This window comes from Ahaetulla prasina, chromosome 2, assembly GCF_028640845.1.
Source record: "Ahaetulla prasina isolate Xishuangbanna chromosome 2, ASM2864084v1, whole genome shotgun sequence".
Taxonomy (NCBI): Eukaryota; Metazoa; Chordata; class Lepidosauria; order Squamata; family Colubridae; genus Ahaetulla; species Ahaetulla prasina.
In genome coordinates, this window is record NC_080540.1 from 120,997,752 (window position 1) to 121,022,633 (window position 24,882).

The following is a 24,882-nucleotide window of genomic DNA, read 5'->3' on the forward strand; positions in this document are numbered from 1 at the left end:
GGTAGCTTGGACCATTTAACTCTCCAGGCATTCTCGAGTTAAATTAAGTAGATGTTAAGTGAATAGCTGTTTCCCATGCTAGCCTATAGGATTTCAATCTTGCAATGGGCTTTGCATTGTCCTGGTGAACAGGAAGGGCCTTCTTGTTCAGCAACCTTGACCACAGCCGACTGAAAGCCTTTTGTCTTCTAATGCAAGGCAGTATGATATTGCTAAGTACTGGTAACCAGTGCACAGGAGTGGGATGTAATGGGACAAAGATAATATGCATTGTCTGGCGGTGTTGGACATCGATCATATGGGTGTGGACGTTATTAAGCCACACAACAGCCTTGACTTTGGTTTATTCCACAGCTGAATATTGTGACAGCATGTGGCTTAACAACATCCACACCAATAAATAATAAATAGCAACTATTTAGGATAAGAATGTTGGACTAAAATCTGGGATACCCAATTTAAACATCTATTTAGCTACTAATTTTCTTGGGTAATTTTTGCTATATCAGCATTTCTCAGTGCAGCACCTTACAGGGTTACTCTAAGGACAACTTTGGAAGAGGAATAAGATGCACATCACCATGAGAACTTACAACAAAAACAAAGGTGAACTAGTAATTAAACCTGAGATTGAAGCTCTTCAACAATTTTGAGGAATCTAGACAATTCTAATGACTGTGGAATAAAAACAGATGAAGTTTTAGAGCCTAATCTATAACTCCTTTCAGAATGATGCTGTGTTGCCCAGGTATAAACATGTCAATCCTATACCTGTTTCTCTAAAATCTAATCTTAGCTGTGTTCAATTATCATGCTTAATCTCATTCAAAGGTTCGCAACTGTATCTACATCAAAAAAAATTGTTTCAGTATAAAATTTTACTTTATATGACATACATTTTCTATTAAGCAATCTGCACTTATTGCAGTAAAAAATAGCTGTGAAGTTATTTTAGCTTTTTGCCCAATTAGAATTATAATACCCACTGAGAGCCCTAGAATAGCCCATAATGCACGTTGTCAATAAGAAAGTAGATTCATAACCGTTTCTGTATTCTACAAATGTTTACAATCAAGTGGCTCCATATGTTAGACCCAGAAGTGGTATTCAGCCAGTTTGGGCAAACTGGTAGCTGCAACTACGGGAGGGCCCGTCCCGGTCCTAGCATAACGCCATCCTATTTAGCCATGTTTTCAAGACCGGGCACACGCGGGAGAAAGCGCATGCAGAGAAGGCCGGGTCATGCGCAGAAGGCATACGCGCGAAGCAAGCATGCACACGTGGGGCGAACCAGTGGTAAGAATATGTGAAAGCCACCGCTGGTTAGACCTACCAGCTTTCTAGGAACAAGGCATTAACGCTGGAATATGATAAAAAGTACTAGATACATGGCTAACATCCAACTGAGAAATAGAACAGAAATATTCCTGCCTTTGGTGAGAACTTGGGGATTGAGCCTTGTAAATAGTTTCTAAAGAAGACTACCACTTACCAGCCTTCAACCAAAATGTGCTAAACGATGAAAATAAAGAAATTCCTTTAAACAAAGTTTAAAAAAACCTTTTAAACAAAGTTTAAAAATGAAAAGTACGATGTATTCCTCAATATTCTCAGCATCACTTAAGATTGTAGTAAGATGGAATTTTACTTGTATTTGAATTTATTCATTTTTTTCCCTGTTTGCTTGTCCCTACTAGTGCAAATGTTTGTTACTTAAAGCTATGCCTTGAGCATAATAAAAAATATGTAGACTATTAGAACCTCATTCTTAGGGATCTGATTAATGGTCTTCAGAGCAACATAAAGTATATATTTAAAAATATGATTGCAATTAATGTCTGTACAAAGTTTGTGATTTATGAGAGAACATGTTTCTTAAAAGTACTGATAAAACAACATTTGGCAAATATTTAAAATCTTACTGATGTAAATTCCCAATTAAAAATACATTCCAGGAAAGTGTCACCTCAAATAGGGTAAATCGTAAGTATTCAACTCTTTGGTTAGATTATTTAACATAGCATAATTTCTGCCACAGCCATAGGATATATAAAAAGTCATTTACTACTAGGATATCAAAAATTCATCAAGTCTATAAAATGACCAGCAATAAGCTCAGGAATTTAATTAGTCTTTTAATAGGGCTTTCTGTGACAATTTGTTTCTATCCTAAGCATTTTTTTTAAAATCGAAACTTAAACTACTGGTTAACTTTTATCCAATACCTCCCCCAAAAGTTGGTCAAGTAAAAATAAAAAAGTTTTTCTTTTTAAAGATAAAGTAAATAACATCACAGTTATGTTATAATTATGGGACAATTTCTATAGTCAGCAGTTTGCTAAGATACTGTCATACAAAATCATTTTACTATAGGAAAAATGCATTATAAAATATTAATTTTTATACTGGAAATTTATTTTAAAAATATTCATGTTATTGCTGCTGAACACTTGAACAAGCAGATTAATGTTCCAGCAGCATTTTCTGCACCTTTTTAGAAAATAAAATCTAATCCAGATATTCAGATCATTACTTGGATCACTATTATGTGACAGACTAGTTATCAGCCTGCCAGGATATTACCCACCAGTATTAAACACCTATCTAGATAGTGAACAATACTCAATACCTGTATGGATACAGATTCCCCACATAAGTGGCATTTTAAGAATTACCCTTTTAAATGACTACCCGCTTCCAAACAATCATTCAGTATGTTACAGTATCTACACTGATATGCTAGTTAGCCCAATAATGAAAGCTTAACAAATATAAAGCAAGTATGAAGTCATTCATTCCACCAGAGGGCCATAAAGCAGCCTGCTTCACTTATTTCGGATTACAGTAGCTAAATTCACATTACAGCACATTAGAGCATGGGTTGGCTACAGAAAGCACAGCTAAAACAGACTAGCAGCCAAGGAAAGGAAGTTAACATGTATGAAGTTTTTTCCCCCTCAAGTAAATACAGCTCTCCAAACAATGAGAAACATGAGTCAGTTACTCTAAAACACTAATCTGGAACCAAGATAAAATCTTCAAGACCTAAGGATCTCTACAGCAACATTCTATTCTCATGTATTTTGTCTAGCATCTGTTTATTTGTAACAGTTATTATGAGTTCCCTTTCTCTTTATCTCAAAGTGTTTTTCTAATGCAAGGCAGTCGATTTCCAGAATGCTAGATCTGCAATGCAAGCAGGGTTGTTGAGAAATATGTACAGGCCCAGCATTAAGATCTGGAAGAGCTTAGGTAGCTGCTTTCAATTTTTCCCCACTAAATTATCTAATTTGATTTCACTTACCCGCGTTGCTCCTAAGGGAATCTGCATTTAATTAGACAACGTTCCCCTAATCAAAGAAAGATCATGTATCAAGGTGCATTTTTCATTTCACATTCCCGAAGCAACTGGAATGCAAAAAATGCAACGCTAACAATATTTGAGAGGCCCTTCCTACCCACTGCAATAACACGCAGCATCCCACATATCCCATATGTAAGGAAAAAGAACAACGAGATGACAGCCAGTCGAAAGGTGAATTTTTATTATCTCACGATTTAAGAGGAACTGGCCGGTAGATCCGGCGCGATCGCCAAGTTGGAAATCAGTTGTAACCCAATTGAAAAAAGACAAGATAATGCTATCACAGTGAATCGGGAGGCAACTTCCAAATGCGCGTGGTAAGAAAGGGACCGTAATAGAAAAACGCCAACATCTTCCTACGGCAGGGAGACGATCGCCGGGAGGAGGATGGGACCTAGCAGGCAATCCCGCACAAAAGGGCTCGGAAGGGTTGCAGCTCCACCGCACACTGCCGCGGGGTGATCTGCTACACCCCCCCGTCCCCGGGCGAGTCGAAAGGGCGCCTCTGCTCCCTTCGCTCGCCTTCCCTCCCCCCCCCCATTCATTCGACAACCTCACCCCTTAAACAAAGAGACACGTGCGCTTTGCGCTGTTAACCCGGCCACAGGACCCTCAGTCCCCCCCGGCGGGGTGGGGTAAGGTAAAACCACGTTTAGGAGGCGCGTATTCCCCGCAAGAGACCACCGCAGCAGCAACGCCAATCGACCCCTCTCGCCCAAGCAAAGGTGCCGCTCCTCCTTTCACGCCTTTCGCCTGGCTCTCTTTTAAGGGCGAGGGAGGGGGCGGTGGGAGCACCAACCGGGGAAGGTGGAGGAAGCGGCCGAGGGTCCAAGGGGAGAGACTCCAGCCCGACTCGAGGCCCTGCGACCTTACATCCCCGCTGACCGACCGCCCACCCTCCTTCTTCCCCAGGCAAGGCGGGAAATAGTAGGCGGGCGGGGGGATGGAGAGGTGCAGAGGCACAGCCCCCCCGCCTCCTCCCCACGTCTTACCTGAATCCAGCCAGCGCTGGATAAAGCGCCTCGATAAACCGCCCAGCCGCGGCTGCTGCTGCTGCTGCTGCTCGGCGCCGAGCCGCTTTCCCCAGCACGCGCTGGAACTGAGTCCGCACTAGCCGCCCCGCCCCCGCTCGCGGCGCCTTTAGCGCCACACCGAGCACTCCCCGCTGGTCCCGCCTTCCCCTCCCCAAATCCCTGCCAGCCTTCCACTGGTCGTTCAGCCGACCCATCGGCGTCCACTCTCTCCACCTATTGGCCCTTTACCGCTCCGCCCCGAGCCAGCCTCATAGCAACCTTCTCAAGCTTCGCCGCCGAAAACGCCCCCCTTGTCTTGTCTTGTCTTTTTTTTTTTTTTTTGCCGTCCCGGCTAGGATTGCCATTGGCTGGCTGCGACTGCCTGTCTAGCGAAGGGCTCTCCTTCCAATGGCGCTTTCGTGGCGTCCGTAGAGTGAGGCGGGAGAGAGAGAGAGAGAGAGAGTGGGGGGTGGTTAAGGTGCACGGCTGCGGTCCTTCTGTTCCCTTCTTTTTTTTCTCCGAGCTTTCCCGGAGGGGGGAGGGGAGAGGGGGCGTGGAAGGTAGCCCAGGGGTCAGTGGTGGCGCGTGAATTCCAGGGGAGCGTTCGGGTGGGTGGGTTATAAAAACAGTGGCGGGATAGATCGAAATGAGTTGCGGGGGGCGTCCCTGGAGCGTAATCTGCAATACCCCGCCCCTTTACACGGCTGCTGCAGTCGTAGCGCGCTCCTCTTCTCTGTTGCGTGGTAACCTAATTGGGACGTTTACTGCTATTTAGTTTGATACGGGAGATGCATTGCCCATCAAAGAAAATGCATCTATCGCTGGGGCACAATAAGGCTTGCTTAAGTTGAGTATGCCGAGTGCTGCATCCCTCTGCTATCCGTGTAGGCCTTCTTGCACCCTTTTGACTCTCTGCTACGGGCTTTCTTCATAGAGTGCATGTACTCTTAAAAATCTATTCGATTTCTACTACAAAAACTTCTAATATAAATACTTAATTGCCTTCTATATTTGGCACAGATGGACTCCTCTCTACAGCATACTTGATTTTGGGCCATGAGGCCTGATACTGGATAGAAGAATTTAAGTTACTGAGTTCCATCCACACTGTTGTCTCCAATGTATCTTTGGTTATTGTGCAAGGTATTCTATAAATTGAACAATTTTATTTAGAGCTACTATCTATATACTAATAAAACTCAGATTGTCATGACCTTTAGCTGGGCAAAACAGTGTATATTGTAGGGTAACAATTTTGAACCAACGTACCTCATATGGTCTAAGTTGCAGAACATGTCTAAAATCTGTGGCCTGAAACGACAAGTACTACTGTGGTTGGGCGGCGGCTGTTGTCACTGTCCTACGAACATTCTGTAACAATTTCCCACATTCTCACATTTGCAATTCCTTGCTCCCTCCCACTCAACAGCAAGATATTTATCTTGTCGGAAAGGAAAGAGATCCCCATATACTCTTCCTGTTGCTACTGCCTATGCCTTTTGATCTGCACCACCTCTAACCTGCACCACCCCAATCACCACCCACATCTTACTCATCCACACATGCTCTCTTCAATCCACATCCCTTCCCCAACCCATGTGGCATCTTCCCACAGGCATCCTTCCCCAACCTCTTGCACCCTCCCAGGCACTCTTCCATGCACCATCCTGACTGGTGAATCTTTGACTTGCATTTATCTTGACTTGCAGTTCACATGCAACTTAAGAGATAGCCTACATGCTACCTCTTAAATACCTTTGTGACCCCCACATGTCCTTTATCCTACACCCTCTCTTGTCACACATTCTTCCCTAGCCACTCATACATCTTCCGCGAGCCATATGTCATTTCTGACACACACCTACACACCTTTCCCAACGCACATATCACCTGTTATGAACCTCGACATAACATTCTGACCCATAACCTGCAGATCCTTTCAATCCTTCCCCCACCCAGCAGCTGCCTCTTACTTGCCTACTAGTCCTGGCCTTCAGATTCCTACTAGTTTCTCTATAGGCCTTCTCCTTTCCTGTTTCCAACAAACAAGTTAAATAGGACTCTAGGCAGGAATTGGAGAGCTGGATGGAGGAACAGTGAGAGAAGGTGGAGGAAGGGAGGAAAGAAGGAAAGGAAGGAGGAAAAATGCTCCAAATTCAGTATCAAGGAAAATGAAAATTTTCTAAATGCTAGTAATGTACATAATAGAATCTGTCATGAGAAAAGATATGTATATGTAAAGTATTAAGCACACAATCCTTGGAATCTTCACCAGATGCTCTCAACCTGCTTTCTAAATGTCTCACACATTTTCACATTTGCTTTTGCAAACATATGTTTGTGGGTTTGCAGAAAGAGCCATTTCTTTTGTAGGGGTAGATAATCTGAAAAAGGAATGAAAACCCCTATTTCTCATTACTGTATAGAAGGTTAGGATTATTCAGTATACTGTAAAAACAAACATTTGCAGTTTTAAAGCTACCTATAATGTAGGGTAGTATCCCTTTCCCGACAGAAAATGCTTATGCTAATCGTAGTATATACTACCTTTTTCCCAAGCTATCAAATGTGACTTGTAATTTAAATACTGAAACATCTTAATTTTTTCATGCTGTTTCTGCATTAGCAAAGGCAGCAGTTGGTTTGGCAAACCAAAAAAAATTACTTTATGTGAATTTTAAACATTATGTTGTTGAAATCTTAGCCCCTAGAGAACTGATTGGGAGGAATCAGTCCAGGCATGTTGAACAAAGCAACATAGCCAGACCACGAAACATAACCAGACCACGAAAGCCTATCTAATCTGAGAACTGGTAATGTGGAGTAGCCAAAGCATCGCTCTAAAACACATATTTATAGGTGATGAAAGCATCACTTGTAAGGTTGTAACCTACAGCCAAGATCTGGGAAGCTATAGGACGGTTCAGAAGAATTGCTAGTTGGGGAGAGAGGGTGAGACAGAATGATACTTAATACAGCCAGAAACTCCACCTTAGATTTACACATCTTCTGCAAGTGAAGGTATCCCAGAACAGAGGTGAAGAAACAAGATGTATTAAGAATTATATGTCCAAGTAATCAAGAATACATTCTTCTTTAAAACAGCCAGAAAGGGTTCCAAATCATGCCAGCCTAGTTACAAGGGCTAGTAACTTTTCCTATTGGAATCAAAGTTAGAGCCAAGAAGTTTATCCATACTCACTGGCTGCAGTGAATCAGTAGAGCTTTGGAAAGAGCAACAAGGCAACTACAACTTCTCCTAATGAAATACACATCAGAGTTACACTGCTAGGAACCTGACTGCTAATAAGGAAATTTCTGCTTTTAATGAAGTTTTAATTAATTAGAGGTAGTGAATTGATACCCCCTTACATGTCACAACTCCCAGCATGATCAGAGGTGAGGAATATTTGGATTCATACTGTAGTTCAGCAGTGATCTTAAGGATAAAATACAATATGACCAAATGTACATTTTTAAATTTAAATCAGATTGTTCTGTGTATGGCATATTGCATCAATAATATGCTTCAATAATAGGATTCATTCTAATATGCCAATAAACCAAACTGTAGCTTACCATGCTGTCTAAATTGACCAATACACTCTCCTTTCTACAAAATGGTTGTTTGTAGTGCTGGTTACAGTATAGTCATTGCAAGAATTACATGATGAGCATTATGCTTAATAATTACAGGTATGTTAATATACCTCCTGAGGTTTCTTTGCATATCTATAAATCTCAGCAGGATATTTGACTGAAATTATTATTGCTGATAGAGCAGTGGAACATAAGCAAAGTGATGAAAAAAGAACATATTATTTTTAGAATTGTTTAAAAAGGAAAGAAAACAGAAAAGGCAAGGGCTCTGCTTTTCCATTTTTATTTGCTTTTGGCTGACATATTTTCTTGATTTTTGAAGGCATTTTCTCTCTTTTCCAGTTGAAAAAGAAGCCAACTGAATTAAGTTGATCAATCAGGATTAAACAGAAGAGGCAGAATGAATTTATTATTTCCCTGTAGAAATGGGTTTGGGTTATATTTATATAGCATGGATTTAATTCTAGGCAGGATGAGATAATTTTCTCAGACCACTCCTTTTGACTGGATCCACAATTCGTGGTAAGCTATGATTTCCTTAAATCTAATTCTTGAAATAAAAATCAGTAGATTTGCATTTAGGTTTTGGGGTATAAAAGTGGTGATGTAAAATATTATTTATGGACTGAGTTTTGATTTTCCATTTCCCCCAGAAAGTATTTATTGTAAATTTTAATTGTCTAAACTCTACTGAAGGAAATAATTTGTGAACTATATTACTAAATTTTGGAGAGGACTCTGAAACCTCTTTTTATTTAAACTATGGTTTATAAATTTCATCAGTTGCGGTCACTAAACATGCTTGGTTAAGCCCAAAGAAATCATATACTGGTTCAGTTGGATATGCAAACTAATTCTTGAATGGAATTTTCTCTGTTGGATGCCAAATTAACTTAAGCACCAAACTATTTTGGTGCTTGGAGAAATCATGTTTGCTTGTCCTCTGCAAACAACATGTTTTGGGCCAGCTGTCCCTGAAACTGTTTATGAGGAAATTAACCAAATAACTTTTCCAATTTACTAGTGGATGCACATTTCCTTCTTATCACATTTAGTGTCAAAACATCCTGGAATATATTGGAGATAAAAAACTTAGAAAAGCATGAGGTCGTCAAGTTTTATTAAGTGTCTTGTGTTGAATTATACTAATAGTGTTTTGCAAAATTTGCTTTATGGAGAGGCCAAAATGCAGCTCATAAACACTGCAGATGTATTCCCATCTGCTTCTACTGTGCTTTGTCCATACTTTTTTTTTACAAATGCTTAATCAAACACAAATGCCACAAATAATGGTATCAAGATCTCCCATAAAGGAATAAACATTATAGAAGGAGAGCCATATGGTGTATAGTGTCAAAAACCACTTGTATTTGCTGAGATCTGAGATTGCCTGAAATCTTTTAAGGTATGTGAGTTCAGCAATTTTTCAGTCAATGGTGCTGTTTAAATCATCATCTTGTTTCACCCAAAATCTGTCACTTCCAAGTCTGTTTTGAAGTGTTCCTGGCAGATTGAAATTCATTTATATTACCTTGTTCTTCTTTTGAATCCTGATGCCAAGATGTTAATTCCATTAATATATGATGGCACACATTACATTTGTTGGAAGAAATATCCATCTGGTATCCAAGTGGGGAGAAAAACACTGAAAACATGGAGGCTGATTGGAAAGATGGTTTATTGATGACAGGACCACATGGGTTCGAGGTCCTAGACAGCTGACCACATGGAGTGGAGAGTGAGGATTATTTATACTCTCTCTTGGGCCTTGCCCTTGAGCTTCCTGTTCTTATGGCAAGGGCATGTATTCTATTGGCTGCTGTCAGACTCCCATGGGGCTATGGAGGGGTCATGGCTAACTTGGTAGGTTTTCCCAAGTTTGGTTGGAGCCTGGGCTGATGTAATGTCTTTAAGAGGTTTTGCAATGCAGTGAGCCATGCTGCTAGATGGGTTAATGCTATTATGTCCTGGAGGGTCATGTCTTAATCCCATCACCCTGGAGCTGAAGGTCTAATTGTCTTCTAGATAGGTTGACCCAATCCAGCTCAATGGGCACCAAATATCTGCTGGGAGCAGGGAGCTGCAGGGAGCTGCTCTTTGTCTTTAAAAACATGTTTCTCCTTTTCTCATCCAGGGAAATATAATATTCTGCCTTTTTAATATATATTAATATTTCATTCTTCTAGGAGAGGAGTGGGTGCTAACTTTCTACACATTGTATCAGTGGTGGGTTGCTCCCAGTTCTGTCTGGTTTTATAGAACTGGTAGTAAAACTGGTGGGAGGCTCCGCCCATCTGCCTCGACGTCATCAAGAGGTGCACACTCCCGTTGCAAACCAGTAGTAAAGGTAAGTAGAACCTACCCCTGCATTGTATGCAAGTGGACATCATCTGCCAGCAATCCCCCTCTGGATTCTACGTAGGACAAATTCTTTGCATAAAAAAATTAATGAACATAAATTGGTGTAGATTTTAACATATCACAGTTGTTAATTGCTAAGGGGCTGGTAATGTGTCTTGCTTGTAACCTACGTCTGCATAGTCAACTCAGAATAGAATAGAGCTGGAACGGCTCTTGAAGGTCTTCTAGTCCAACCTTCTGCTCAAGTAGGAGACCTTATACAATTGGAGACAAGTGGCTGTCCAGTCTCTTCTTAAGAACCACAACTTCTGAAGACAAGCTATTCCCCTGGTTAATTGTTCTCACTGTTAGGAAGTTTCTCATCAATTCCAGGTTGCTTCTCTTCTTGATTAGTTTCCATCCATTGTTTCTTGTCTTGCCTTCTGGGGCTTCGGAAGATAAGTTTACCCCCTCTTCTTTGTGATAGCCCCTCAGATACTGTAAATCTGCTATCATGTCACCCCTAGTTCTTCTTTTCTCTAAACCAGCCACAACCTGTTCCTGCAACTATTTTTTATATGTTTAAGCCTTTAGTCATCCTAGCTGCTCTTCTCTGCACTTTTTCCAAAGTCTCAACATCTTTTTTGTAATGTTGTGATCAAAACTGGATGCAGTATTCCAGGTGTGGTATTACTAAGTTTGTATAAAGTGGTACTCATACTTCACATGATTTTGATTCTATGCCTCTGTTTATACAACCAACGGTTGTATTAGCTTTTTTGGCAGCTGTTACATTCTGCTGGCTCATTTAAGTGATTGTCCACTAGGACTCCAAGGTCCTTTTCAGTTGCTGTTTTTGAGCCAGGTTTTGCCTAATCTGTCAACTTCTCTTCCCCAACTTTCCTCCCCATACTTCGTCCCATTATAAATCTTAAATTGATTTAGCCATTCCATCTATCTCATAAAACAAGCTACAACTCCCAAAAGCATCTGCCTTTTAATAAACTCTGTTAACCAGAAAAGATGCTACCATACTCCTAGTTTTTTGCCAGAGAGGAAAAGACCAGAGTAATGATCTAGGACCGTGATGGCAAACCTATGGCACGCATGCCACAGGTGGCATGCTGAGCCATATCTGTGGGTATGCGAGCACTGCCCTAGCTAAGCTCTAGCGCACATGTGCAGACCGGCCAGTTGATTTTCAGGCCTTCCAGGCCTACTGGAATTTGGAAAATGGGCTGCCTCTGGAGGGCTTTCGGGGTGGGTGGGGAAGGCCGTTTTCATCCTCCCCAGGCTCCCAGAAAGCCTCTGGAGCTTGGGGAGAGCGAAAAATGGGCCTACTGGGCCATCACGTGCCAAAAGTGGGGGGGGTCACGTGCACATGCGCAGGGGGAACGGGACGCATTTAATTATGGGTGTGGGCACACACGCGCGGCCCCCCCTGAACTTCCCCTGCTTTTGGCACGCGACAGCAAAAAGGTTAGCCATCACTGATCTAGGAAGTGCTGAAAGATTAGTTATTAGTATTATGTTTCTCATGCTGGCTGGTGAATTCTTGGACTTGAAGTCCACACATCTTAAGTTGCTAAGTTTGAAAAACACTGGTTTAGTGGTACCAAGTGACCAAAAGCAAATTTAATGGGGGGAAAAGGAACAGATGGCTTTTGGGACAACCATGTCCTGGATAATTGAGAATCTCCATAGACAAAAGGAGCAGATGGAGCTTCCTGTTTATGCTGTTAAGATCACAGCTATTATATGAGATACTATTCAAAAATGTACCACACCACCTTTTCTTTCTATTCTGAAGTATAGTGCCATTTAAAGATTTAATAGCATAGGACTTTCTGAATTCTTTTTTTTAAAGGAAGTATTATTAAAATCCAGGATGATGATGATGATGATGATGATGATGATGATTTCTTAATGACAATGATCACGGACTATTATAATAATAAAAAATATAATAATAATAATAATAATAATAATAATAATAATAATAATAATTATTATTATTATTATTATTATTATTATTATTATTATTATTATTATTTAATTTTTATACCACCCTTCTCCTGAAGGACTCAGGGCAGTGAACAGCCAAGTAAAAACAATACAATATATTACAATAAAAAACTATTAAAAAAACTTATTCAATGTGGCCTAAATTTAAATATAAAATACATAATATAAAATAACCCCATTTAAAAACGAATTAAAAACCCTATCAAGCCAGTCCTGCTCGGAAGAATAGATACGTCTTCAGCTCGCGGCGAAAAGTCCGGAGGTCAGGAAGTTGTCGAAGTCCTGGGGGAAGCTCGTTCCAGAGGGTAGGTGCCCCCACAGAGAAGGCTCTCCCCCTTGGGGTCGCCAGCCGACACTGTTTGGCTGACGGCACCCTGAGGAGACCCTCTCTATGGGAGCGTACCGGTCGGTGGGAGGGATGTGGTAGCAGAAGGCGGTCCCGAAGATATCCCGGTCCTATGCCATGGAGCGCTTTAAAGATGATAACCAACACCTTGAAGTGCACCCGGAAGACCACAGGTAGCCAGTGCAGCCTGCACAGGATTGGTGTTATATGGGAGCCACGAGTGGCTCCCTCTATCACCCGCGCAGCTGCATTCTGGACCAACTGAAGCCTCCGGGTGCTCCTCAAGGGGAGCCCCATGTAGAGAGCATAGACCAAATATCAATGAAAACTTGAAATATCTGATTGGTTTGTAAAAAGGACAAATATAAGTAAAATCCATTGTCCAAAAATAGCATCAAAATGATATCTTTGTTGTCTTCCTACTCTAATTTTCCCTGAAAAATAAGTAATAGACTAAGATGTGAACAAGCACTCCATTCCCTTCCCTATCTCCTCCTTTTACAACTGTTGCTTCAATATCTAAATCCAGAGAATAATTCTGCCTACTAAGAAAGACAAGCTTTATAAACTGAGGGTTCTTGCTGACTTATGTATTCTGGCTTGTTTACAGTGGGCTTCCATGGTCAATGTCAATCAAGCAGTGATGAGCTTTCAGACTAAATAATCAGGGTACAGGGTGCAGTCCTCTGTTGTGCTAACTTTTCACCAGGAGCTTTGGCTGCCATCTTCAGAGACGGAAAGCAATTCTTATAGTTAAATTTGTTTTGTGAAAAAGCTACTCTTCCAGTGAGCAAGGCCTGCTGTTTTTCGTTCCAGTGAGTAAGGCCTGTTGTTTTTCGTTCTTAATATGAACAGTAGCTCATGACATAAATGTTTCCCCTAACATCATATGCAAAGCCATGCAGAGTCATGCTCTTTAGACCTTGTCAAACAAGCTAAAATAACCCAGTGGAAATAACTCTGGAACTCAACAGGCATGGACTGTCAATAGTGCATTGTAGTTGAGGCTTCTGCGGAGGTTACAAATAGACTGAGGGAGTCAGGATGCTTAGTTGCAGCCTTTCACCTTGTCCACTACATAAGTCTATACGAGTCATCTCATATGTCTTTTCAAGAGCAGTTCTCTCTTCCTGGGATATTGAATCATAAGTGTTAATTCGAGACTATGAACAAAGTATTGGAATGTCTCTTTGACAGTGATTCTATTTTTAATGATTAAACACTTCATGGTCGTGCTCATTCTAGGCAAAGTCTGAATGGCCATTTTTGGCTTCTGAAGTGCACCGATTACCAAATGGTGATAGAGAAGCTAGATGTTTGTGGTATTGTAAAAATACACATATATACACATGTATGTACACACATATGGCTAAGAAAGAGAAGATGGCTGGGTTCACATTAATTTATGACTTTTTAAGAAAGCATTTTTTTCTTTTTTATTGTGTTATTACAAATCTTGATACATTATGTTATTTAAATATACTTACTTATTTGGTGTAATTAAATTCTTGATATTCTGTTATTTACTTACCGCGAAGTATTGGAAATAGAGAAGAAAAAAAGTATATATTCTCTTAATATTAATTACAATTTATGAGCATTAAAAATTTTAAATCAAATTTAAATATAGTACTGGAAAGACAGTGATAACATGCTAGGACATACATTGGGGTATTTTTTAATATAATAAAGGTTTCAGTCTTAAGCTAAATTACTTGATATTAAAATCTCCATTGTATTGTTTCTTGGTTTATTTGTCAGTATGTATAAATCTGTATGTATTGTTTGCCCAACATCAAAGAATGTTATCACTTATACTATGGGGACCAGACTGTATGTGTTCCTAGCCCGTGTTAAGTCATAATGTAACCTGGTTTGTTTAGTTTGATAGTTTGGTTTTGGGAATTTAGGCTGTATGAAATGAAAAACGGAAGCAGAATTTAAAATCATAGGTTTGGAAAGAATGCAATGCATCAAAAATTTCCCACCTCCCCAAATAAAAGGTTTCCAAGAAAAACTATTAACTCTCTGGTGGATGAATGTCTGGCATCACAGGTTATATTAAAATAAATTATTCTTGGATATCATTAATTTAATTCCATAAATTACACCTGCTGAGTTTAGCTTTAGGCTATGTATCAAGACACAGGGTTTTTTTTAGGTGACCTCCTAGGTCTTGTAGGACAATGTATCTGTCTGAAAAGATTGCTTCAGCTGCTGAAAGTTTGTACAGTACTACAGCTCCAGCAGGCGTGAACACTGATTCTCATTTAACCCAGAACTTGCACAATAGCGGCTGGGCAAAAGTGAGGTCAGATCAGCAAAAATAGCTCACGGTGCAAGTGGAGAATGAGTCAGGATAGAAGCAGCAGGGGCCAGAGCTAGGAATTTCATTGGAGTTATTTTGTCTGTGGCAAAAGCAGTTGCCCAATGTTGGAGATCAGCTGCCCAGAGTTGAAGCTAAATGACAAGTTGGAGCCAATTCCTGGTGATACATTCACAACTAATGAAATATGCTACTAGCATGCCTGTACAACTTTGAAACTCTCCTTTTTCTCATGCTGTCACAGGCAAGATAAATGGCCACCACCTCCTTCTCCATAGAAGTAACCCTCCCTCCCTCCCTCTCTGAAACACTGGGCTGCACAGTTCAATAATGTGGACTGATTAGATAAGGGCTCCCCAGATAGCTCTGACAAAGATAAGCCACCCAATTTTAAATTTAATATACGTTACATAATTGATTCATGGATAGTCACTTGCCCCCAAAGCCTTATTAAAGGGTCAACATAGATCGTTTGTTCTGAAATAGTGGTATTGCTGCTAGGTTAACCTTGCTTAGATTTACAATATTAGGTCGCTGATACACTTTTGCTATGTCTGAGCTGGTCTCTCTCCTGATATCACTCTTCAATATATAGATTGATCAATATTATTTTATAAAGTCAGGTTTAACGAAAAATTAAGCTGAATGATTTTCTATAAATGGTATGTTTTATTCTTTTTTTGTCCCAAATCTGTTGGGACTTGGTGTATTTTTCTTATTTTAATTTTTTATAATGTGGCAACCAAAACTGGATGCAGTATTCCAGGTGTGGTCTTACTATGGCTTTGTAAAACGGTACTAGTACTTCACATGATCCAGATTCTGTTCCTCTGTTAATGCACCCTAGGATTGCATTAGCTTTTTTGGCTGCTGTGGCACACTCCTGGCTCATATTTAAATGATTGTCCACTAGGACTCCAAGATCCCTCTCACAGTTACTGCTATTGAGCCAGGTTTCACTTAATTTGTACCTGTACTTTTGGTTTTTCTTTCCTACTTGTAAGGCTTTAGTTTTCTCTACATTGAATTTCATTTTGTTGAATATTTATATTGGTTTCCAAAGTATTTGTCAACATTTTTAATCATTTGACAAATTTCAGGACAAATTAGTCAATTTCTGTGACCACAACATGGGTGACAACGATGGTATATACTTATAGATTGATCTGATTTTGGGGAACAGTATTGTAAGTCAGCTTCATTATATAAAGTCTTTGAATTGAATTGATGAATGAATTGACTATTATATTACTGTAATGTATCCATCAATGGCAGGGATTTTTCCCTTGGATAAATATGCAAGATAGTGCCGCCGAAGACTGCCTCGGTGAAATGCCCTCTAATGGTTTCTTTATTTTTAATTATTCTCTGTGACTCACTATGGATTTCATACTCACAAGACCATCTGCTAAGAATTAAGCAACATTTCTTTAAGGAGCAGGTTTCGGTGATCTCTCTCTCACACACACACCCGTCTTTACAAATGCAGAGAAGATTCTAACACAGGAAGAAGCAATTTTCCCAGAGCTATGGATTACCAAGGAAACCAAACGGAGGCAGAGACGAGGTAAAAGGGCGGGAATTTTAAACAAGCTAAGGAATAGGAGAAACAGAACTGCTCTGCCTTCAATCTTCCGGACAAATTTACGTTCACTTGCTAACAAGATGGATGAAATACTCCTTTTAAACAAATGCTACTCTGATATTCACAGCTGTCCACATGAGTTCTCCTCATTTCTACTAATTGCTGTTTATGTCCCCCCACGAGCCTATGCAAACAAAGCATTACAAACGCTATCTGACCAGATTATGGAGGCTAAAGCCAAATACCCTGATTCACTGGCCATTATTATGGGAGATCTAAACAAAGCAAATTTAAGGAAAGAGCTACCAAAATACTTTCAGCATGTCAATTGTCCCACTAGAGACAAGAATACTTTAGACCATTGCTACACAACACTAAAAGATGCTTATCGGTCCTTACCATGAGCAGCTGTGGGACACTCTGATCATTGCATGATTCACCTTGTACCAGAGATGGGTTTCAGCAGGTTTTGACCAGTTCTGGAGAACCGGTAGCAAAAATTTTGAGTAGTTTGGAGAACCGGTAGTAAATATTCTGACTGGCCCCGCCATCATCTATTCTCTGCCTCCCAAGTCCCAGCTGATTGGGAGGAAATGGGGATTTAGCAATAACCTTCCCCTGGATTGGGGAGGGAATGAAGATTTTATAGTATCCTTCCCCTAGAGTGGGGTAGGAATGGAGTTTTTACAGTATCCTTCCCCTGTCACGTCCACCAAGCCATGCCACACCCACCAAGCCATGCCCACAGAACCAGTAGTAAAAAATTTTGAAACCCACCACTGCCTTGTACCTGCTTACAGGCAAAGACTTAAAACCACAAAACCAACAATTAAATCAGACCTGGACGAAGGAAGCAAAGTTAAAGCTACAGGCCTGCCTTGATTGCACTGATTGGAATGTTTTTAAAAGTACCTCTGCAGACTTAGATGAACTCACAGATACTGTAATATCATATGTCAGCTTCTGTGAAGACATATGTGTACCAACCAGGAACTTGCGAATATACAGTAACAACAAACCTTGGTTCACAGCTAAACTTAAGCAGCTACATTAAGCAGCTACAGAAAAGGTGATAAAATGCTGTACAATCAGACCAGAAATGTATTAACAAGGGAGATCAGAGCAGCAAAAAGAAGCTATTCTGAAACGTTAAAGAATCAGTTCTCAACAAATGAACCAGCAAACATGTGGAAAACTCTTAAAAATATCACCAGTTATGGCAAACCTCCTTCCCAGGCTGAAGGAAATCAACATCTGGCAGATGACCTGAACGTGTTTTACTGCAGGTTTGAAAGGAAACTACAGCCATCTATCTCCACAACCCCCATCTCAGACACACCAACAACAGCCAAAACTCCTACAACTGACCCCATCCCTTTGGATTCCCAACCCCTAGTGGTCCCAGAAAAGAAGTGCAAGGCCTATTTCACAGACAAAACCCAGGAAAAGCTCTAGGCCCAGACAAGATAACTCATTCTTGCTTAAAAGTCTGTGCTGACCAATTGGCCCCCATTTTAACCCGTATCTTCAATAAATCACTAGAGATGTGCTATGTTCCTTCTTGCTTCAAATGCTCTACTATCATCCCAGTGCCGAAGAAGCCCACCATCAAAGAACTGAACGACTACAGACCGGTTGTTCTAAATCTGTAGTTATGAAAGCCTTTGAAAGGCTAGTGCTGTCGCACTTGAAAATCATCACAGATCTGCTGTTAGACCCCCTGCAATGTGCATACCGAGCAAATAGATCAACAGATGATGCTGTTAATATGGCTCTGCAGTACATCCTACAACATCTTGAATCTCCAAAGACCTACGCAACGGGCCTCTTTGTTTCGCATTCAACACCATCATTCCAGACATTCTTTTAACTAAGCTAAACCAGCTAGCAGTACCTGAACACACACTTCCTAACAAACAGGAAGCAGCAGGTGAAGCTAAGCAGAATCACATCAGATACCTGTACAATTAGCACAGACGCCCCACAAGGCTGTGTGTTCTCTCCACTTCTTTCAATGTACCAATGACTGCATCTCAAACGATCCATCTGTTAAACTACTGAAGTTCGCAGATGACACAACAGTGATTGGTCTCATTTGAGACAATGATGAATTTGCATACAGACGGGAGTTTGAACAACTAGCCTCATGGTGTGACCAGAACAATCTGGAACTGAACACACTCAAAACCGTAGAAATGGTGTTGGATTTTAGGAAAAACCCTCCCATACTACCACCTCTTACAATACTAGACAACACAGTATCAATAGTAGAGACTTTCAGGTTTCTAGATTCTATCATATCTCAAGACCTAAAATAAACAGCTAACATCAAAAAGTCATCAAAAAAAGCACAATAAAGAATGTTCTTTCTGCACCAACTCAGAAAGCTCAAACTGCCCAAGGAGCTGCTAATACAGTTTCACAGAGGAATTATTGAGTCTGTCATCTGTACCTCTATAACTGTCTGGTTTGGTTCTACAACCCAACAAGACAGACACAGACTTCAGAAGATAATTAGAACTACAGAAAACACAATTGTTACCAACCTGCCTTCCATTGAGGACCTGTATACTGCACAAATCAAAAAGAGGGCTGTGAAAATATTTGCAGACCCCTCACATCCTGGACATAAACTGTTTCAACTCCTAACCTCAAAACGATGCTACAGAGCACTGCACACCAGAACAACTAGACACAAGAAGTTTTTTCCTTGAATGCCATCACTCTGCTAAACAAATAATTCCCTCAACACTGTCAAACTATTTACTAAATCTGCACTACTATTAATCTTCTCATTGTTCCCATCACCCATCTCCTCCTACTTATGACTGTATGACTAACCTTGTTGCTGGTATCCTTAATAGAATAGAATAGAATTTTTATAGGCCAAGTGTGATTGGACACACAAGGAATTTGTCTTGGTGCATATGCTCTCAGTGTACATAAAAGAAAAGATACCTTCATCAAGGTACAACACTTACAACAACTTAATGATAGTCATAGGGTACAAATTTAACACTTAATGATACAACACTTAATGATAGTCATAGGCTACAAATAAGCAATCAGGAAACAATATCAGTATAAATCGTAAGGATATAAGCAACAAAGTTACAGTCATAAGTGGAAGGAGGTTTATATTGACTGTTTTCTAATATTATTTGATTGCTTATTTGATCCCTATGACTATCATTAAGTGTTGTACCTTATGATTCTTGATGAATGTATCTTTTCTTTTATGTACACTGAAAGCATATGCACCAAGACAAATTCCTTGTGTGTCCAATCACACTTGGCCAAAAAAGAATTCTATTCTATTCTCTTCTATTCTCTCCTTCCAAGCATTCCTGATTTCTGTTATAGGAGACAAAGGGAACATTCCAGAGCAAATTTGGGGTGCCTGCAGGAAAAGATGAAGCAAAGAGCCAGGATCTACTGGAAATCTCCTTGCATAAAATTCCATAAGGCCAGTCTTTCATGCTGTTAATCTTTCTAAAACCATTTTTAAAAAAGAAAACAGCTGTATAAGCAAGAATATTATTTTGAAAACAGGTTTTAAATATGAGATAATATTTCAGTGACATAAACATTCTAAAAAAAATTAATTAGAAAGCCTGAAATAAAGTGAGAATCATTTGTGTAAAAAGGAATGATTCTTTAATGAAAAAAAATAATTAAAATGGAATGACATTAAATTTTAAGAATAGAATAGAATAGAATAGAATAGAATAGAATAGAATAGAATAGAATAGAATAGAATAGAATAGAATTTTTATTGGCCAAGTGTGATTAGACACACAAGGAATTTGTCTTGGTGCATATGCTCTCAGTGTACATAAAAGAAAAGATACGTTCATCAAGGTACAACATTTACAACACAATTGATGGTCAATATATCAATATAAATCATAAGGATTGCCAGCAACAAGTTATAGTCATACAGTCATAAGTGGAAAGAGATTGGTGATGGGAACTATGAGAAGATTAATAGTAGTGCAGATTCAGTAAATAGTTTGACAGTTTTGATGGAATTATTCGTTTAGCAGAGTGATGGCCTTCGGGAAAAAACTGTTCTTGTGTCTAGTTGTTCTGGTGTGCAGTGCTCTATAGCGTCGTTTTGAGGGTAGGAGTTGAAACAATTTATGTCCAGGATGCGAGGGGTCTGTAAATATTTTCACGGCCCTCTTCTTGATTCGTGCAGTATACAGGTCCTCAATGGAAGGCAGGTTGGTAGCAATTATTTTTTCTGCAGTTCTAATTATCCTCTGAAGTCCGTGTTTTTCTTGTTGGGTTGCAGAACCAAACCAGACAGTTATAGAGGTGCAAATGACAGACTCAATAATTCCTCTGTAGAACTGAATCAGCAGCTCCTTGGGCAGTTTGAGCTTACTGAGTTGGCGCAGAAAGAACATTCTTTGTTGTCCTTTTTAATGATGTTTTGATGTTAGCTGTCCATTTGAGATCTTGCGATATGATAGAACCCAGAAATTTGAAGGTTTCTACTGTTGATACTGTGTTGTCAAGTATGGTGACAGGTGGAAGTATGGAAGGGTTTCTCCTAAAGTCTACCACTATTTCTACGGTTTTGAGTGTGTTCAGTTCCAGATTGTTTTGGTTGCATCACAAGGCTAGTGGTTCGACCTCTCGTCTATATGTGGATTCGTCATTGTCTCGAATGAGACCAATCACTGTTGTGTCATCTGCGAACTTCAGTAGTTTAACAGATGGATCATTGGAGATGCAGTCATTGGTATACAGAAAGTGGGGAGAGCACACAGCCTTGGGGGGCCCCTGTGCTAATTGTACAGGTATTTGATGTGATCTTGCTTAGCTTCAACTGCTGCTTCCTGTTTGTTAGGAAGCTTGTGATCCACTTACAAGTCTGTTCCGGTACCTGTAGCTGGTTTAGCTTAGTTAGAAGAATGTCTGGAATGATGGTATTGAATGCTGAACTAAAGTCTACAAAAAGGACCCTTGCATAGGTCTTTGGAGACTCAAGATGTTGTAGGATGTAGTGCAGAGCCATATTAACAGCATCATCTGTTGATCTATTTGCTCGGTATGCAAATTGCACGGGTCTAACAGCGGATCCGTGATGGTTTTCAAGTAGGAAAGCACTAGCCTTTCAAAGGTTTTCATGACTACAGATGTTAAAGCAACTGGTCTGTAGTCATTCAGTTCCTTGATGGTGGGCTTCTTCGGCACTGGGATGATGGTAGAGCGTTTGAAGCAAGAAGGAACATAACACATCTCTAGTGATTTATTGAAAATATGGGTGAAGATGGGGGCCAATTGGTCAGCACAGACTTTTAAGCAAGAAGGAGTTATCTTGTCTGGGCCTGGAGCTTTTCCTGGCTTTTGTCTGTGAAATAGGTCCTGCACTTCTTTTTCTGTGATCACTAGGGGTTGTGAACCCAATGAAATGGGGTCAGTTTTAGGAGGCTTGGCTGTTGTTGGTGTGTCTGAGATGGGGGTTGTGGAGATAGGTGGCTGTAGTTTCCTTTCAAACCTGCAGTAAAACTCATTCAGGTTGTTGATTACCTTCAGCCTGGGAAGGAGGTTTGCCATAGCCGGTGATATTGTTGCTATTGGCTTTAAAAACCAAACAACATAACATATTTTTAAAAAGAGTTGCAGCCTGAAATATTATACTGTCCCGCATTTCCAGCTAAGAAATGGGCTTCTTATTTCTAGCTAAAATGAAGAGAGGAGACGGGAGGGGAGGGGAGAAGAGGGGAGGAATTGCATTGTGACAGAAGGATAATCCCTAATAGGCAAGGATACTTGTGTTATAGATATTTGAATCATATCCATGGGATTTGTCTGTATCTGCCAATGAGAACCCTTTTTTATGATGTTATTACAGTCAAAACACACTATATGGAATAAAATATAATAGGTGTTTATTTTTCTATTCCTATACAAATGATTTGTACCTATTTATATCTATCTATACAAATGAGTAGCCAACACCCCAGAAGACAGGCTCAAGATCCAGATGGATCTCTATAGACTAATTCACTGTGTCCTGTCCAAAAAAAATGAAATTTAACATAGATAAAAGCAAGGTTTTACACTTAGGCTAAGAAAAATCAAAAGTATAGGTGCAGACTAGGTGAAACCTGGCTCAGCATTAATAACTGCGAAAGGGATCTAGTAGACAACCGTGAAAACATGAACCAACAGTGTGCAACAGCAGCCAAAAAAGCCAAATGCAATGCTAGGTTGCATTAATAGAGGAATAGAATCAAGATCCCATGAAGTATTAGTACCGTTCTACAAAGCCTTGGTAAGACCACACTTAGAATACCGCATCCGGTTTTGGTCATCCCGATACAAAAAAGATGTTGAGACTTTGGAAAGAGTTCAGAGAAAAGAGGGACCTAGAAACCAAAAGAGTTCAAAAATGATTATCAGCCTAAAAGCTGTAATAAACGAAGAACGATGTCGGGGACTGGGTATACCTAGTCTAGTGAAAAGATGGACCAGAAATGACATGATAGCAGTCTTACAATACTTGAAGAGCTGCCACAAAGAAGAGGGGGCCAACTTATTTACCAAAGCACCTGTAGGCAGGACAAGAAACAATGAATGGAAATGAACCAAGAAGAGAAGCAACCTAGAACTAAGGAGAAAATTCCTAACAGTGAGAACAATTAACCGGTGGAACAACTTCGAAAGTTGTGGGTGCCCCATCACTGGAGGCTTTTAAGAAGAGACTGGATAGCCATTTATCAGAAATAGTATTGCATGGGTTTCCTATAAGAAGTGGGAGGTTGGAGTAGATGACTTTCAAGGTCCCTTCCAACTCTGTTACTGTCACTGATTTTCCTCGAAACTATCTGTAAGAGTTTTCATCTAGTCCTTAAATGGGTATCTAGTCATTTACTTTGTCCACCACTTCTTCCATAGGAAATTCAGTGGTTGCAGAGGATGGTCTATCATAACTACAAACCGGAGTTAAGCATCCCAGAAATAATGACATCATATTTTTCTTATTTGTTTTCATTGAACTAATTATTTTAAAGTTGGAAATTGGCATGCATTGGCCTCTTCATCCCCCCCCCCCGCCCCCCGCCGAGAATAGCCATGTTACTGAACTCAAGTACTCTGCTGGAACATATCTTTAAACTCCTAAATAGCACGAGAGTCAAATTTATGAAGAAATGTTTTCCTCCCTATTAATCTGTCTGTGCATTAAAATAGGCTAGGGAAGCCCTATACTTAGTTCCATTGTCATGAGTTCTGCATTCATGGAGGAGAGGGTCTTTTCTGGGAAGCCTGCTGTACAGAGAGCTACAACTGGCATCCATTGTTTTTTGCTCAGACATATTAAATTCTTTATAGCTGGTTTTTATCTCTGGATTACAATATACTGTGATCAGTAAACCTTGATCCAATTTACAGTACTGTAAATTACATAAAATATTATTTGTTAGATTTCTTTGACCACCTTATCAAGACACTTAAGATGGCACTGTTTGTTTTCAATGTTATTTTAATATTAATTATTAGATTTTTATATTTTATCTCCCTGAAACCCACTTTGGATAAAGGCACAGCATAGCGGTAAGTAAAGTTAATAATAGACCCTTTTTTATTTTCCCTTTTTTTTCCTCAGCCATTGCTAGAAGGATTAGTGCATACTTAAATTGGGTGTTCTTTTTAGTCATCTGCCAGGTCCTTTAAAAAAAAGAAAGGAATGCAGCTAAGCATAATAAGTCCATCCCAGGGTAAAACTCCAGCTAAGAGATGGGGCATAGGATCTTCTCAAGCTGTACAGTAGAAGCCTTTTACAAATTCAATGTAATTACAGAATTTTAGTTATTTAAGCTGATGTGTTGAGACACTTTCAAGGCCAATCATATAAGGCAAAACTGAACATTCAGAATCTTTAACTGGACTATTTGAAATGTGAGATTTCCTTTAATTCAGTTTAATTATTGACTGAAAAAAAATCTATTAATTTTTAGCTAACCAGTATTTGGCTCTCAGCTATTCATTGGCTACAGCATAGTTTAGATCAGTAATAGCAACTGAGAAACAGAATCAAACTTTATTTTACCAGCTAAGAACAGTTACGCTGCAGAATTCAACCTCAAACATTTGAGCCTGGACATTTTTCTTTCAGACTGAACTATTAAAAGGCTGGCCATAAAGCAAAAATTCTTAGTTTAGGTCAAGACCTCTTGCTAAATGAGCTAAGAGCAAAGAAAGTGATTTGTACATCAAAATATGTAATGAGTTTGAGCAGTTTTGCCACAAAGGAAAAATATAAACTTA

At 39.8% G+C, this 24,882-nt stretch overlaps 1 protein-coding gene across 3 annotated transcripts in view; it reads right to left on the reverse strand.

Annotated features, from left to right (window-relative positions):
• The window catches only part of MYH10 (myosin heavy chain 10), an 83,578-nt gene extending 79,082 nt beyond the window's left edge, over positions 1–4,496 (reverse strand). For all 3 annotated transcript variants that reach the window (XM_058168810.1, XM_058168809.1, XM_058168808.1), the window contains exon 1: positions 4,357–4,496. The gene's annotated coding sequence lies outside the window, so the exon portion shown is untranslated. The remainder of the gene's footprint in view (positions 1–4,356) is intronic.
• Between the last annotated feature and the right edge of the window lie 20,386 nt (positions 4,497–24,882).